Below are 15,335 nucleotides of genomic sequence, written 5' to 3' on the forward strand. Positions count from 1 at the left end.
TTGGAAAATAATGGGCAAGCATGCATTGAAATAAGGTTTTCTTTTGAAAAGAATTTTTGAAGTAGTAAAGTAACAAAAAAAAACTAGTAAGAAATTGTATCTAGTATCTATCTTTCTAGGAAGAAATTTTAGATGTTAACAGCATCTGAAAAAAAATACAATTATGGAGTTTAGCAGAGATATTTTCTCATTAGTATATTGCAATTATGAACTTTCAAAGCCTTTGTTTGCAATCTAGTAATTTGTGAAGGAAGCTAGGAAAGCAGTAGATACATAGTACAAAACAATCACTCAGACACATGCACTGAGCCCAGAGATGACCTTCATATTTGCTCTTAGAGAGAAAACAAGAAGAAAGAGAAGGGATACAAACACAGAGTGATCTGGAACTGCTAGAGGCTGAAAACAAAGGATTATGCAAAAGCAATTCCCATGTGGTGTTCTGGCCACAGCCCTGCAAAATATGTATTTTTTAAATTGGGAGGGCTTGGGGACTTTTTGTTTGGGTTTTTTTAGTGTTTTTTTTTTTTTAATTTTTTTAAAGCTGCTTCTCAGATACTCAGAGATCTTGTTCATTATAATTGATGACCTTTTTCTTTGCATTTCTTCATCTCGTGTTTCATATGCCAATTTCAATAACTGGTTTGAAAGACCCAGTCAGCATGCTCTGACTGCAACAGATACAAGAGGTTCTCTTCATGCTACTAGATAAGACGCATAAGGCACAGCTGGCAGTCTTCTGTTTTCACAGCAGTCAAGATTTTGGTATATTTCCTACAAGAGGAGTAGCGAAGATAGTGGGACATTAAACCAATCCCTTGATTTTTAGGTAACATGCTGATGTCTGGAAGAATCTTACCCTGTTGTAGATGGAACAAGGAGCTGTAATGGAGAACAGCCTGTACCAAAGTTTAAAACGCAAAAAGACAAATAAAACAAAGATCTTATTGTCCAGTACAAACAAAGTAGAAAGAAACAAGGCACACAAAATAATGGCAAATTAATGAGGTGCAAAACATTTAAATGAGGCAAACAAAGTGATGAGTCACATGGAAAGAAACAGAGATGTCCAGTTTCAGTGTTTCAAGAGTTTGACAGTTTTACAGCAAGAAAGGGACCGTTTTAGTGGATTTAATATGTAAGTTTCCAATGAACAGTATCAGATGCATGACATGTAAACAGACAAAATTGCACTAGTCATGCAGATCTTTTAGATGGTCTGGGAGAACTCTTAATTGGCTTTGTGCTGCATTCATCTAACCTTTGAATTCATCTAACAAACATTCTTAGTGAGCCTTATGAAGAGGTATTTTTAAGAAATTGTTGAGAAATTTGCTATACTTATATATTCTGAGTACCAACACTTCTGAACAAGTAAACTTAGTATGCATTTTTTTGGCTTCAGAGTTTTATTTCAAAAAAAAAAAAGATTTGTGTCAAGGTAAGTTATCAGTAGGAAAACAGTTCTTTCCAACTGGTACAAAACAGAAGCTGTATGACATCAGGTGGCTCTCCAGATATTCACAGCTCTTTTGAGCACTTCTGATTTGTTTCTGTTCTCTGCTGCAGGAAAAACTTTCCCCTTGCTTTTATTTCTTGGCGGGGCAGGTGGGGTGGGGGTGGTAGTCAGGGAAGAGACAGAGAGGTAAGGGAACACTTACAAATATTGCAAACCATTGCAGAGACAGAGCAAAAAAGGGAAAAATAAGTATTTGCCTTCAAGTAGATAGTCATTGATATTTTCTGAGGAGGCAAGACTCTTAATGCCATCTTTTAGGAATGTTTTCACAGTGGACACAGAAGGAGCTGCTTACAATCTGGGCCAGTACTGCTCTAAACTGAACTTTGAAGTACTTTTCGGGAAGTTGTCACACATATAGGACAGGTACAAAAAAAAGCTGCAGTGGGTAAGTCATATCTATGACCTGAACACATCTGAATGCTGAACAGTGCTGAAACTACCACTGTATTTGCCTGGCATACAGGAAATAACATCAACTTCAGTTTTCATCCAGTAAGACAGGCTTAATACTGTATTTCTTGTAATCTCCAAAATATGTAAAGCCAGCACGTCAGAGTCTCTTTGACAGGATCTTTTTTTCATTAACCATCAGTGATGTGCATTAATTATAATCCTGTCCTTCAACAGACTTTGCACTTACAGCTTTGCTTTTCCTGTTTTGCCTGCGATTTATCAGATCAACAGACCGTAGTAACAGTCATTATATTCACCTTTTTTTTGTAGATCTTAGATTAGCATTCTTTTGACTTCTGTAATTTCCTTGCTATTCCAAAAAATTTAAGTGAAGAGTACATAAGCATGGAAGGAAGAATGGTGAACAGTTTAATTTAAATTCAAGTGACACTGTTGGGTTTTTTAAGCAAGTTTATCCAACAATGTGGGACAAATAAATTCCACTCTTATATGCACACAGTAAGACAAAAAGACTAGAAAATTGGTCACAGATGCCATCTGAAGATAAGAAGAATACCACAAAAGTTCCATAGAAATAAGCAGACATCATAAAAGGCTTGTAGAAAAAATCTCCCTTGAATATAAAAACTCTCTTGCCTATGTATTCTCCCAGGAAGCCTGAGGAGGGAGTCAAAATTATTTCTGTTATTAGGTGAAGTATCTTTTCAAAAAGACACTTTCAGTAGTAGAAAGTGTTATTTGTAGAAAATGACAAATAACAATTTCGTTGACTACTTTCTTTTTGAAATAGGTTACTTGAAGGAACACAATTTTAGCTCCCTCAAAGCACCAAGCAGAAAGTTTGCATGTTGAGATAAGTCTTGCAACTGTAAATATGTATTTTTTATTCAGCTTCAGATAGATGGGAAAGCATCAAGGACATCCTCGTCCAAGCAATTGTGGAAATAGAAACTATTTGCTAAAACAGGTATTTTCATCAGAAAACTAGGGCTAAACCATACTTTCGGATAGATCCTATTGGATTTGCACCAGCAAATGAAAGGTTTGAAGTATTACTCAGTGCAAGTAGCAGACTAGCTTTTGTCACTTTTAAAATTATAAGAAATTTTTTTTAAAAAAAGTCTACCTGTATAAAAAGCAGCAAAATGCGACAGTCAGTGAGACCAAACAATAAAGTTGCATATTTCACAGTTAGTTTGCAGATCTGTCATGATTAAATGTCAGGATGAAACCTAGGCATTCCATTCTCTGCACCCTCATTCCAGTGTCCATGGAAAGGACATGCATGTGTGCACAGTCCAAGTAAGAGTGCTGTGGATTACCCAGGTGCACATGGTGAGGCACTCAGTTGGCACTTTAGAGCTTATTCCAGTCTTTGTTTATTCCTCTGGCATTCAGAGACTAAAGGATTTTCAGAGGATGACAAAAGATCCTTCAGGAGTAACTGGTCATATTTAGTCATGTGCAGATTTCCCAAGTGAAATCAAGCAAATGACTACAAAAGCAAGAATTATGTTTTCATCAAGTTAGACATGAAGCTCTGGAAGCAATCAGAAAATAAGGAAGGAGAAATACAAAAAGAAAGTAGTAGGTGTTCTGCTTTGGTTAGGTTTTGAACAATCAAGCACTTGAAGGAATAAAACTTGAATTAAACTGGTGAGAGTTAGCCCTTTCAGTTAACAGAGCAGCCACCATTCAGCAAGGCCTTACATGCAACCTTCTTTATTTACAGAACCACATGGATACTGACTTCAACTCTGGTCCACTCTCAGATGTCATTCATGCCACCTTAAATAACCAACAATTCTGGTCAAAAGTGTCTAAAACCATCCTGAAGGGCAGTAGAGAAGAGACTCAATTTACACTCGGTTGATTGTGAGCAGGTATGTAACCGCCACTTCAACCATTTTACTTTATCCCTAATAGGCTTCTTTTCTATCTCTCTCTATACTTGATCACTTGTAAACCCAAGGCCCTGATTCAATGCTTTCAGTAGCTGAAAGGATTTGGAAAACCATCTTTTCTGATTCCCATTTTACATTAACTTCCCACAATTAATGCTTCTTTCTTTAGCTTGCTTTTAGCTTTCAAAGGCTGCTCCCGCATGGAATAAACCCTTATGCTTTGCTATTTAATCCTACTGAATCTTTTCATGCCTCTCTGAATACCTTTTCCTTTAGTGATACATCTGCTGGGTTAGATATAAACAGACTTGAAGCCAGATATAAGATTTTGGCTTTCAGTGAGCTGGCTAGTTGAAGAGAATAGTAGAAACCTGTAAGAAAACTCAACACAGAAGCCTTTGTTCCTCAGCTTGTTAAAGGTCTTTACATCCACACTGTAAGATAGAAGCACCTAACTAATACCCAAATACATATACATGCAGAAAAGGAAAAAAGGGAGGAAAAGTTCAAAGTGGAAATCATAGCTACCTACACTTTGGGTTACTCAAATTTTCCTATTACTAATCTTTGTAAAAGCAACTACTCCTTCACTTATATTCGGCTCACAGTTGTTTGTTCCACAGAGATGGCACTTCATATGGAAGAAGAAAGAAAAAGTCAGCCACCGGACAAACAACTGACACATCAACATCATTGTGTGTACACAATCAGGTTTTTAGATCTTATGTTTTTGACCTATCCAGAAGGACATGCATTAGATACACTCTCCCCTTCTTTGGGTGACAATTGACTCCTATTAACGATTTTCCAACCTGTCCACATCTATGTCCTCACTTACAAAAGGATCTCTTATAACAGAGGAGTCTTGGTGACAAAATAAAAGTCTAGTATTTTGGCCATGGTAACCAGAATGTTAATTACATTATAAATTAGCACTATATAGGGATAATCCAGAAACTTAAGGCACTAAATTAGGACTTACCTTGGATTTTCACATCACTCACAAAAAACCCCACATGTAGAAAGTAAAACTACTGAAAGTATCTACACCTGTTACTATGAATACCATGACACTCCAAAATATTTCTGCTTTCCTTAACAAGGCTTTCAAATATGGCCAAAAATAGAGATAAAGTAGAACACTACTGAAATTACTGCTCTATGAGCAGAGCAGGGATACTTCAGAAAGGGGAATGGGAAGGTGAAATTTCTTCAACAGAACAAATGGCAGATGTGATTAAGTGTTCAAGAGGAATGCCACAGAAACAACATTAGCTGAAAGATAGGTATCACAGGATGCAGGATGCATAGAAAGCTTCCACTGTTTCCAGCAGTTTGAACAAAGAACAGCCAGACAAATTAACTAAAAATCTGGCCTCCTTCAACAGCAGCCACATCAAAGGAGAGTCAGGTAAACTAAGACGCTTCTAAAAGGAGAATTTATTTTCTAAAAACATTCAAATTACCTACTGAGAAATGGCATCTAACCCACAACATTTCCGAGAACAAGTTTTGCCTTGTTCAGAAGAACAAGTTGACATAAGTCAAAAACACACAAAAATCCTTGGCAACAATTTAACAGTCAAATATGAAACTGCCCTACCTAGTCCTCAGCAGAATTCTCAGACATTGTTTGACTAATAACAAAGATTGCAACTCTGCTGATAGCCATTCCACACAAAAAAAACCCCACCAAAACTCAGAAATTCCATACTTGTCACCAAAATTCATACAATAATAGAATTATGAAAGATGCCACTGAAGAGCAGCCCTGAGAGTGCAATGAATCACTACTAAGCACAGAGACACAGGCAACTGCTCCTCTCAAGAGGAGCTGAATAGAAGAGCTCATTTGCCAGAAACACGCTTGGACACCAAAATGAAGTATTTAGGTGCTGCCTTAGGCTCAAAAATACACAATGTTCAGATTACACAGTCTAGAAAGCAGAGGAAATTTGGGATGCTTTTGGCACTTCTTTTGTCTCCCACTGCAATAAGAAATTAAAGCAACATACCACCAGAGAAGATGGGCATTGATTTGGACACTGACCTCAGAACACCGCTAAAGTTTTCTTTCTATTTTGCCTTGTACTTGGCTTAAGAAATCCTATGCAGTTATCTAAGGTATGCAAACAGTTAGTCTCCAAATAAATGTTCAAGACGGTAGTTAAGAAATACAGTGCTACCAAGAGAGACACAACTTTAAGATCAAAAATTTTACATTAAAAAATTCAGCAGAAAAATATACTTGCAAAATGAGTACCAGTACCTGCCTTAGCCAGACCAAGAATAATAGAGGGGGATGGAGGAAGAGAAATGCAAACAAAGAATGGACTTGGAAGACCTAGAAAACTTACATAAAATGTATTTGCATAGTGTGTTATCCCACTAGAAACACTGCTTAACAAGCAGAGCAGCAGTCTGTAACGGATGAGTGGTCTTCAAAAATTGCTTCTATGAGGCACAAAAGTGAAAGGAAAGAGAATTTTCTGCCTGGAAGGAAACAGCATGGTTCAGTGTGCTGCAGCAGTCATCAGAAATCAGTACCTTTTTTCGGAGACTTGCATAGGTAACTCCCTGATCTGCAGCCTTACTGGCTATACAACTGTGGGAAAACAGTGTTTAAATAACAGCTTTCATCCCTTATTTACAAATATTGTCAATGAAAATGAAAGTGCTGAAAAGCATTTTGGAATCTTCCATGATGAAAGAGGACACATAAATAATAGATTTCACCAGTATCTGAGAAGAAGGGGGTAACAAAAATGTTTCTTCTCGTTTTTTGGTCTGTACAGCAATTCCCTCAGCGTGCAGAGTGTACAGTTGAAAAATACCTTCTAGAGTGACAATTAGCTAATGAATTATACCATGCAAAACACTTCCAATTCCTTCCTTAAATGCTAATGAAGTCATTCCCCATTATTAGCCAATATTAAAAGCCTACTGTTACATGAACATGTAATGAATACTAAAGTATCAGTAAGGAAGTGATATTACATGCTTAAATTTCTTATACAGTATCTGTGTTCCTCCGGGGTGCGGGCTATCATGTTCATCTTCTATAAATAGTCATTCAAACTTTATCTGTTCTGGAGATGCTTTGTGCACGAGTTGGGGATGACTGAAGGCTTTGCACCTGTTTTTCACCATGTAGCAGGGATTCTGCTTTTGTGAAACTGAAGAGAATATTGCCATTGCCCCAGTCAGGCCCAAGTAGCGCCACATTAGGCACAGACAGAAAAATTAGACTTCAAAAGAACATGTAGCAATGGTAGCATTATTTTTGCATATTGTCACTTAGAGTGAATGATACTAGCATCAATACAATTCTTACTGTCATAAAATATTATAGCTGCCATTCAATAGATCAACTCCTATAGTCCCTGCAGGCAAACAAAAACATAGGAAGAGGAGAAGAAAAAAGAAAAAAAAAAAAAAAAGAAAAAAAAAAAAAAGGAAAGTATTCCATAAAGCCTAAAGCTATTCAGAATAACTTAAGAGAACTCCCTATTCAGGGCAAATATTTTGCTTGGAAAAGGTTTTGGTGTTTGTAAACATTATTAGCTTGTATATAAACAAATATATGATAAGATGGGCTTATTTCACTGACAAAAAGCTGTAGTTCCCTTAGGCTTTAAAGGCATGCTGTAATAATTTTGATAAGTTATGTCTCTTTCTCAAGTCATACAGCTTCTATATTTATGCAGGCTCCATTCACATCTCTTATCACGCTTTGACTCCATGAGACCTTACAAATAACAGTTACTTAAAATGCAGCAGTCTATTTTTGGGTTTGTGTGGTTTGATTTTGGAGGTTTTTTATATAAAGTGTTTCACATTATGCCTGCCTTTTAGTGTCTGAATTATTTTCACATGCTCCAATTCTTATATGCATTAATAAATCCTATTCACTTATTCTCTGTTTCCCATGCCTGAGCTCAAAAACATTAGCCCAACTCAATAAAGATGCTGTTATCCAGCTATTTTAAAACAAGAGTAACACAAAACAAACGAAGGGTTTATGACTGAATTTCTCTGTAAGGCTACACACTACAGTTTGTTCTTTCCTACATTTAAAATACATTTTTGATATCCAGCTACCAACTTTTATGTCTCCCATTAAAGGCACCAGTACCTTAATGTCATGCAAACATATTATTGTATTGATCCTACAATGAAAAGGAACCTCACAGGGACACAAGAGATCAGATAAACTGAAATGTAATTAGTAACTGGAAAAAATATGCATAGTGAAAAAAAATGGGAAAGAAATGGGACATAAATATGAAATTATTGTACTACTAAACAGAGTTTCTAAATCCTGCACAACAGAAATAAATTTTCAGGAAGTATAAAAATAGTGTCAAAGAATAAATCAAATATGAAATACAGTGCATATGTACAGAGAGAGTACATACAGGAGGACAATTCTGTTCTTGAGGAAAGGAATGTGACAGAAAATCTTGACTCATGAGAAACTGAAAAAGAAACAATTAACATTGTTCACATCATGTTAATTAAAAAGGCGCTTAATTAAACCATTAGGCAACAAATTTTAAGGGAAAACAAAGAGACTTTCTTCCTTACACTCCACATGCTCTGAATCATGCCAAAGGATACTGAGGAGCCTGTGAACAGAAATCAGATCAACCAAACACATGCAGCAAGGACATGATGTCTCCTGCAATTAAACATAATAGTGCAAACATTGCTTTATGCCCACAGAACTCCTAATCAATGCTGAGCACCAAACACTGGGAGACTGCATCAAAAGATGATTACTCCACCTAATTTAGTCATTACTTCTCTAAGCATCCTTTACTGGAATCTTGCCAGCCATCTTATTTTAATAGCAGACTTACATTCTTACAAGCTACATTGTAATACACAACAGAGTTTTTTTACTGAACAAGAGGTTTTTGCCCATCCTATAGAATTGGAACTGGCATCTGACAGTCACTGTTCCAGCATGAACAACTATTTCTTTAATTTATTAGCAATACTAAATCAAATCAATCTATGCCATCTGTCATGTACCAGAGGAAAAAACGTTTTCATATATATTTCAGTTAAAAAAAAAAACCACAAAAAAATCCAGAGCCACTCATACTACTTGTTATGAGGAACTTTTGCTTAACTTGAATGGAACATCTTTTGTTCTATTTTTGATGCTGTTGTACACCACAACGACACAAGACTCTGACTTCAGAAGGCTGAAAATGACTCCTTTATTTTTTGGGATGCGTCTCCCTTATATACTTTTTTACACACACCAATTTGATCGGTGTCAAGAAGACAAACCTCTTCAATCACACTGGTCAGACCAGAGGGTCATCAAGAAGAAGTCCCTCCTAGGGAAACAATGAAAACAAAGTACAGTTTACAAAAACACTTCTCTTGTTTACAGAAAATTCCTGGGAAAAGAATTTCAGAAAACCAAAACATCTCAGGCACGAACCAGGGCTACATTTTTTTTGTTACTTTATTTTTAAAATTTTTTTTGTGTATAATAGTGTTGTCTTGGAATTCACTACCATCATACAGATATCAAGAACTTTCTGTGCCTCAAGTGAGCACCTAGGGAAATTTTAAAGTAGCTGAGTCTGTTTAGTGTGACTGCACTTTCAAATTTACATCTCAGCAAACTGACCCTTAACATCAAGAATTTTTATTGTCTACCTGCAGATAGATGATTTCAGAGGAAAAATACATTTTTAACTTCCACTTTGAATGTGTTAGACAAAAAAAAAATTCCAAGACCAATGTAGAGAGCTGCAGATCGGAAATATTAGGCAGAACCCTAGAAATACTTTGAAAGTAAAACTGAGAATCCAAGTGACTCAGGAGATTGAACAAAGAAAACAGATGGGGAAAAAAATGATGGAACATTTATGTACCTAAACTTAATTTAGTGAGTTTAGAAATTACTTTTCTATGACAAAAAGTTATATATATATATGAGGCAACAGTCTTGGTCAAGGTTGAAGTTCTGCAATTATTTACTTTCCCTTGCTTTGAAGTGTGAAAGTGCTGTTAAGCTTGAACTGAAGGAATTCACTTCAGCTGAGCCCAAGACTTAGGAGTGTAGATAATCTGTGTGCTGGTGATTTTTGCAGCTCTTGGGGCCGATTAGTTATCCAAAAGGGAGCAGGTATTTCCACAGAACACCTGAGAAGGATTCAATGACAGCTCACTTGATAAGCATCACAGCTTTGACTCTTCTGTGGAGTTTACCTCTCTCCTACCTACTACTGACCGAGAAGTTAAGTCAAGATGCTGAACAGGAATCAATTTAAGGCTGCTGCTGAAGTAATAATATCCTTCCTTTACCAATATGATCCACAGTATTTTAAGTGAGGTTTCACATGTACTATAAACAGTATCATGGAAGAACCATTAATAAGCATCTGTGCTATTTTAAAACAACAGGTGGTGAGATCGTTTCACCAAAGTTATGTGCTCACCATATGTGTAAGTGGAAATACTGTAGGAGGTAGAAGGCAAATGAGTGAATAGTTAGCAAATATATATATTATATAATATATATAATTATATTGATATTTTAAGATCTATATGATCTCATTAAAGCTGCAGCACATTTCATGGGCTAGCTAACAGCTGCCAAGATAACTCTGATACACCTTTGACTCTTTTGGAATAGTCACTAGAACAAAAATGTGACAAAAAGAAGCAGTCAAGAGTAAGAGAAACTAAGACTGTATGTTGGCATTAGACCTATTTGCCTATCACATCTGATGAATCACTGGGACATGAGAGCAGAAAGGGATACTGAACTGTGTAGAGACCAGGCAGTTGCCATAAAGGCAGGTTCAATTCCCCATGAGTCCTGTAAAGCCAAAAAACAGCAATGAAGCCCATTTTTAAATCCATTTCAATAAAGGTTAGAAAACAAACTGAATTCTGCTAGAGAGAACGACACCCCAGCTGACACGGAAATTCTTCTACTGCAGCTCTTCCTCATAGTTCATGTTTTACACTTGGTTCAACCAGGGAAGAAGAGCAGAGATACCCTGGAATCACTTTACACTCACAGAAATATGACCAGCTCAGAAGTGCAGCGTGTCTTCAGTATTTTAGGGAAGACAAAACCCACAATCATATTGTATTGGTTCTACCATAAGAATTAAAGAAAAGAGAAATGTTTGGATCTGGCATTTGGCAGGGACATTTGCACCAACTGTCCTGTAAGAGTCCATTTTGTGTTACTTTCTCTTCTGATATGATTATATTTTAAGACTGAGACATATACTGGAAACATACAGTTCTTGTACAATCATATCCTTTCTTTTATAATGTTGTCCTAATAAAGTAATTTTCTAAGAACAGACAATACAGAGGCTTTCTCAAAGCCAGTCTCTCGATGCATCATGAAAACAATATAGATAAACAGATCCACGCTTGTGCTGCTGTTTACGTGCAGTCCCTTTCAAGGGAAAGGCTTCAACCAGCTTTCTTTTGCAAGAAGTATACATGAATTCTGCACTTCTATCTCCATATTTCATATTAAACTCAGGGGCTCATTATCCAGGTTGTGAAGTGCTGACTTACTTGACTGTGTCAAATTTAAAGTAAGAAGATTATCAATACCTGTCTTGTTGCCACCACTAATTCAGTATAAATAGACAAAACTCTTAGTTCTCCTTAATGATTGCTACCTTTGCAGTTGACTGGGTACTCACATCAAGATTCTCTATTGACAGTCCAACATGAAATCCATTTGCATAGTAGGAAACAAAGTTTCAGTTTATGCCTGGCATGTATTTTTCAGAAATCATTTTTTTCTCGCCCAGAAACACGAGCTATTGCACAAAAAGAACATGCATTTGGAAAGTGTGAATGCATTTCTTCTTCAAAATAAAAATGGTATCACTACTGTCGAAATACTTTAACATGTGCAAACAATCAAAAGTACATAGTTTTAAGTTCATTGTATAATATCTGTCCCTTTTTACCCTGCTCAAGCCTTTTTAAATAGAATTCTTAAATAGGAAAAAATAATCCAACTGAAAGCCTAGTAACAACATAAGTGAAAAATGACCTGCTTGCTCTGAGACATGGTTATTTCAGTTAGTCCAAACAGCACTTGGTAACATCATTTTAAAAATTCTTATAATAATAGAAAATATATTTAACTGAAGTGTTTCATCTCAGCCCTTGGAAAGGACCACAAGTAAAATCAAACCTATGAAACTTCAAGTGCATTCAAGGTCACTGGGTTTTCCAGTTTGTTCTACTAAGAAAACAAACGTTTCACAAACATACCCATCTGGTCCCCACTAATAAAATTGGGTAAATGAACCTGCTGGTTCAAAGGATGACAGGCAGCCTAGAAACCTCAGAGATAATTAAGCTCTTACAAATCTGAAGAACAAACCCAGATGAAGTATACCAAAATAGCAGAACCTCTGAGGAAAAAACAACTAAGTCTCAGTTGCTACCCAGTCTGTCTGGCACCAACCAGCTGGCCAACTAGGCTGTTCTTCCAGTCAGTGGTGCTGTTCCCCCAGATCAACTACAATAAAGATTTCCTTTGGTTGGCAGAAGTACGGAAGTTACAGTAACAGAAGGAACAGGAAGAGTACTGGGAAAGAAATCTGTAGGAAGTGGATTTACACGACTGAACTAAACTCGCATCAATAATTAGATATACCTTTTCTTCTATGCACACATGCATTACCATTTGACTTTAGAGTACACAAATTTAAAACAAAAGCAATTCAAGTTTGCAGTGGGGTTCTTGGTCAACCACTACTTCATTTCTGCTACCACATTGTTTAAAAAAAATGTTAATTAAGAGTCTTGAAATATTATGTTTGCCAGGAAGCACGAAGAGCTAAATTTGCAGTGATAACGCTGCGTCAACATTAGTGAGTAGTCATACTACCCTGTGCTACTCACTGTGAGGCCATTACTTGATTTCTTCACTTCCATGAAGAAATTGACTCTATATAGAATGGGTGGGCTAAAATGTGAAGCATCTGAACTCAGCTACATGGTTTCTTTTTCCAACAAAATGCAACTAGAGAAGAAATCCGCCAAACATTGCAAGCATTGCAACTCTGAAACTGTCAGCCATGCTTAATTCTAGAAAGGAAAAACCAATAGAAATGTCCTAACCAATGCTTCAAAGCTTTTACAGGAACAAAATACATGATAGATGAAAGACACAGGTTTGACAAAATGAATTATTTTCTAGTTTGAAATACATACATGGCATGTGCCATGACATGCTTAAAACAACAAGCCTATACAGGATCATAGTTAATGACTGTGCTTCGGATAAAAGATTTGTCTGTTGGACTGATTTCTGACTCTGCAATTCATCACTCGCTCTTTGTTTCAGCCCTTGAAGCCACAGTTGTTTTTTTATACACTCTTTCTGTCTCCGTAGCTGTCACTTGCCTTCTGCATACCCAGCAACAGTATTGACTGTATTTAAGTATCTTCCCAGAAATAATGACAACAAATAAAGCAACTTCCTGTTACCTCCCTAAGTATTACTTGTGTCCCTGTAGCGCCATGTCCAGAGGCTTCAACCACAACCAAGAATCCCACAACTGTCTGAGCTTCTCTGTGAACGACTGGGTAGCAGGACTCTTGAAGACTACCATATAGGTAAACAGACACTGAATAAAATAACCTTCAGCTTCCAATATCCTGCTTCCTTTTTCATTAAAAACAGATTAATTCCAAATTCTTTACTTCCCACAGACACAGACATTGCTTCCATTTCCAAACCACAAGAGCCATTAACCACTTGTGTATAGAATAAACGCAGATAGTGTTTATTCTAATGAGCTGCCCCTGAACGCCAACCTCCCGTATCTGCCATATCTGCTTTAGGGCAAGTTCTCTTTTTTAAGGCAGAGCAAAGTTAAAAAATAAAAACAAACCAAGCAACAACAAAAAAATCCCAACCCAAAACAAACAAACAACAACAAAACCACAACGCAGCAAAAATCACCAGTGTATCAGGTACAGAAATAGGTCAGGCAATTTTTTTTCCCTTCTTCTCAATTCCAAACCATCATTCATTTGATATTAAGACCTACGTACGTACCACAATGTGCAATGTTAACAGACAAGCTACAGTATGCATACATTCTTGTTTTCTCCACTTCTACAGGTGATATGATGGAACAGCAACGCACTAATTCTTCCATTAACAAACAAATGCATCTGAATTTTGCTGCTGTTTTGTTTGTCGCGAACCTTGGGCTAGGCGATAAAAAGGAATTAAGGGATAAAACCACACAAGCCTTCGAAAAAGACGACAGAATCCATTTTGGTGTACGGGCAGGTTCCCCAACTTCTACACTCTTTTCTGTGAAGCGGCTTCCAAATCCAGGAATGTGTGCGAGATGACATCTCTTTTTTTGCTTCTGTTCGCCTGAAGCCCTTCTGCCCTAAGATGTCTTCCCCGTCACTTGAGGAACGCGCATCGGACCGGGGAGAGCCCGGGCGGCGCGGGGCGCAGCGCCGCACCTGTCGCAGCCCTGCCGCTCTCGCCCCCGTCCTGTGCTACGCCACACACACCGTGCCCCCGACACGGGCACCCAGAGCGGCCCCAGCGGGAGCTGGCACCGAGCCACCGCACATCCTAGCCATGGCAGATAAAGCGCAACACCGAGGCGCTTCAGAGAGGGCAGCCTTGCCGCTTTTGGAGGGAACCACGGCAGAAGGGAGGAGAGGGAAAGAGAAGGAAGCTACGAGCCGCAGCACCGCTCCAGAGCCGGCAGAGCCGGAGCGGGGACTTTCCTCTGGCCGGGCAGCGCCGCAGCGTTCGCCGCCCGCCCCCGCGCCCGGCAGCTCCCGCTCACCTTTCAGCGACCGGCTCAGCGCATCTTCCTCCCTCCCTCTCTCTCTCTCTCTCTCTCCCGCAGCGGTTGCTGGTGGCGGCCCAGAGCCCCCAGGCTCGGCGGGTGCCCGGCGCTGTTCCTCCCTCACACGGCGGCAGCTCCCGCTATCACTTCACCCCCACATCCCGCCGCCGGCGGCGGCAGCTGCTGCTCCTAAATTCACGGCGCTCCGGCGGCATGAAGTCATCCTCCCCGCCCCCTCCGCGGGCCGCCGCACTCCGCTCCCGCCGCGGAGGGGGAGACGGCCCCGCCGCCCGGCAGCCCGGGCCCCGAGGGGTCCTGCCGCTCCACCCGCACCGGAGGGGCCGCGGCTCCCGCGGGGACATCCCTGCCCGGCTGCCCGGGAGCCTGCGAGGGGCGGTACCGCCTCCCGGGTACGGTGGCGGTCCCGGGGACCCTCCCCAGGCACGGTGGCGGCATGGGCCGCTCCGCCCCGCGCCGGCCGTGCCCTCCCGGGAGTCCCCTCCGCGGCCGCGGGCAGCCCGGCGCTCCCGCCCCGCGGGTGGGGCTGCGCGCCCCGCTCCGAGCCCCGCGCCTGGCACCGCGTCCTCGCCGCCCGGCCGGAACGCGGGAGGGCAGCTCTGCAAGGCCGGAGCCAAGGGAGAGCGTCCCCGG

The 15,335-nt window shown here is 39.5% G+C and overlaps 1 protein-coding gene across 2 annotated transcripts in view; it reads right to left on the reverse strand.

Annotated features, from left to right (window-relative positions):
• PKIA (cAMP-dependent protein kinase inhibitor alpha) overlaps positions 1-14,902 on the reverse strand; it is a 44,392-nt gene extending 29,490 nt beyond the window's left edge. For both annotated transcript variants that reach the window (XM_066179861.1, XM_066179870.1), the window contains exon 1: positions 14,682-14,902. The gene's annotated coding sequence lies outside the window, so the exon portion shown is untranslated. The remainder of the gene's footprint in view (positions 1-14,681) is intronic.
• Positions 14,903-15,335: the final 433 nt, after the last annotated feature.

Source organism: Chamaea fasciata, unplaced genomic scaffold (genome assembly GCF_029207755.1).
Source record: "Chamaea fasciata isolate MVZ Bird 193981 ecotype frontalis unplaced genomic scaffold, bChaFas1.0.hap1 SCAF_1, whole genome shotgun sequence".
Classification (NCBI taxonomy): domain Eukaryota; kingdom Metazoa; phylum Chordata; class Aves; order Passeriformes; family Sylviidae; genus Chamaea; species Chamaea fasciata.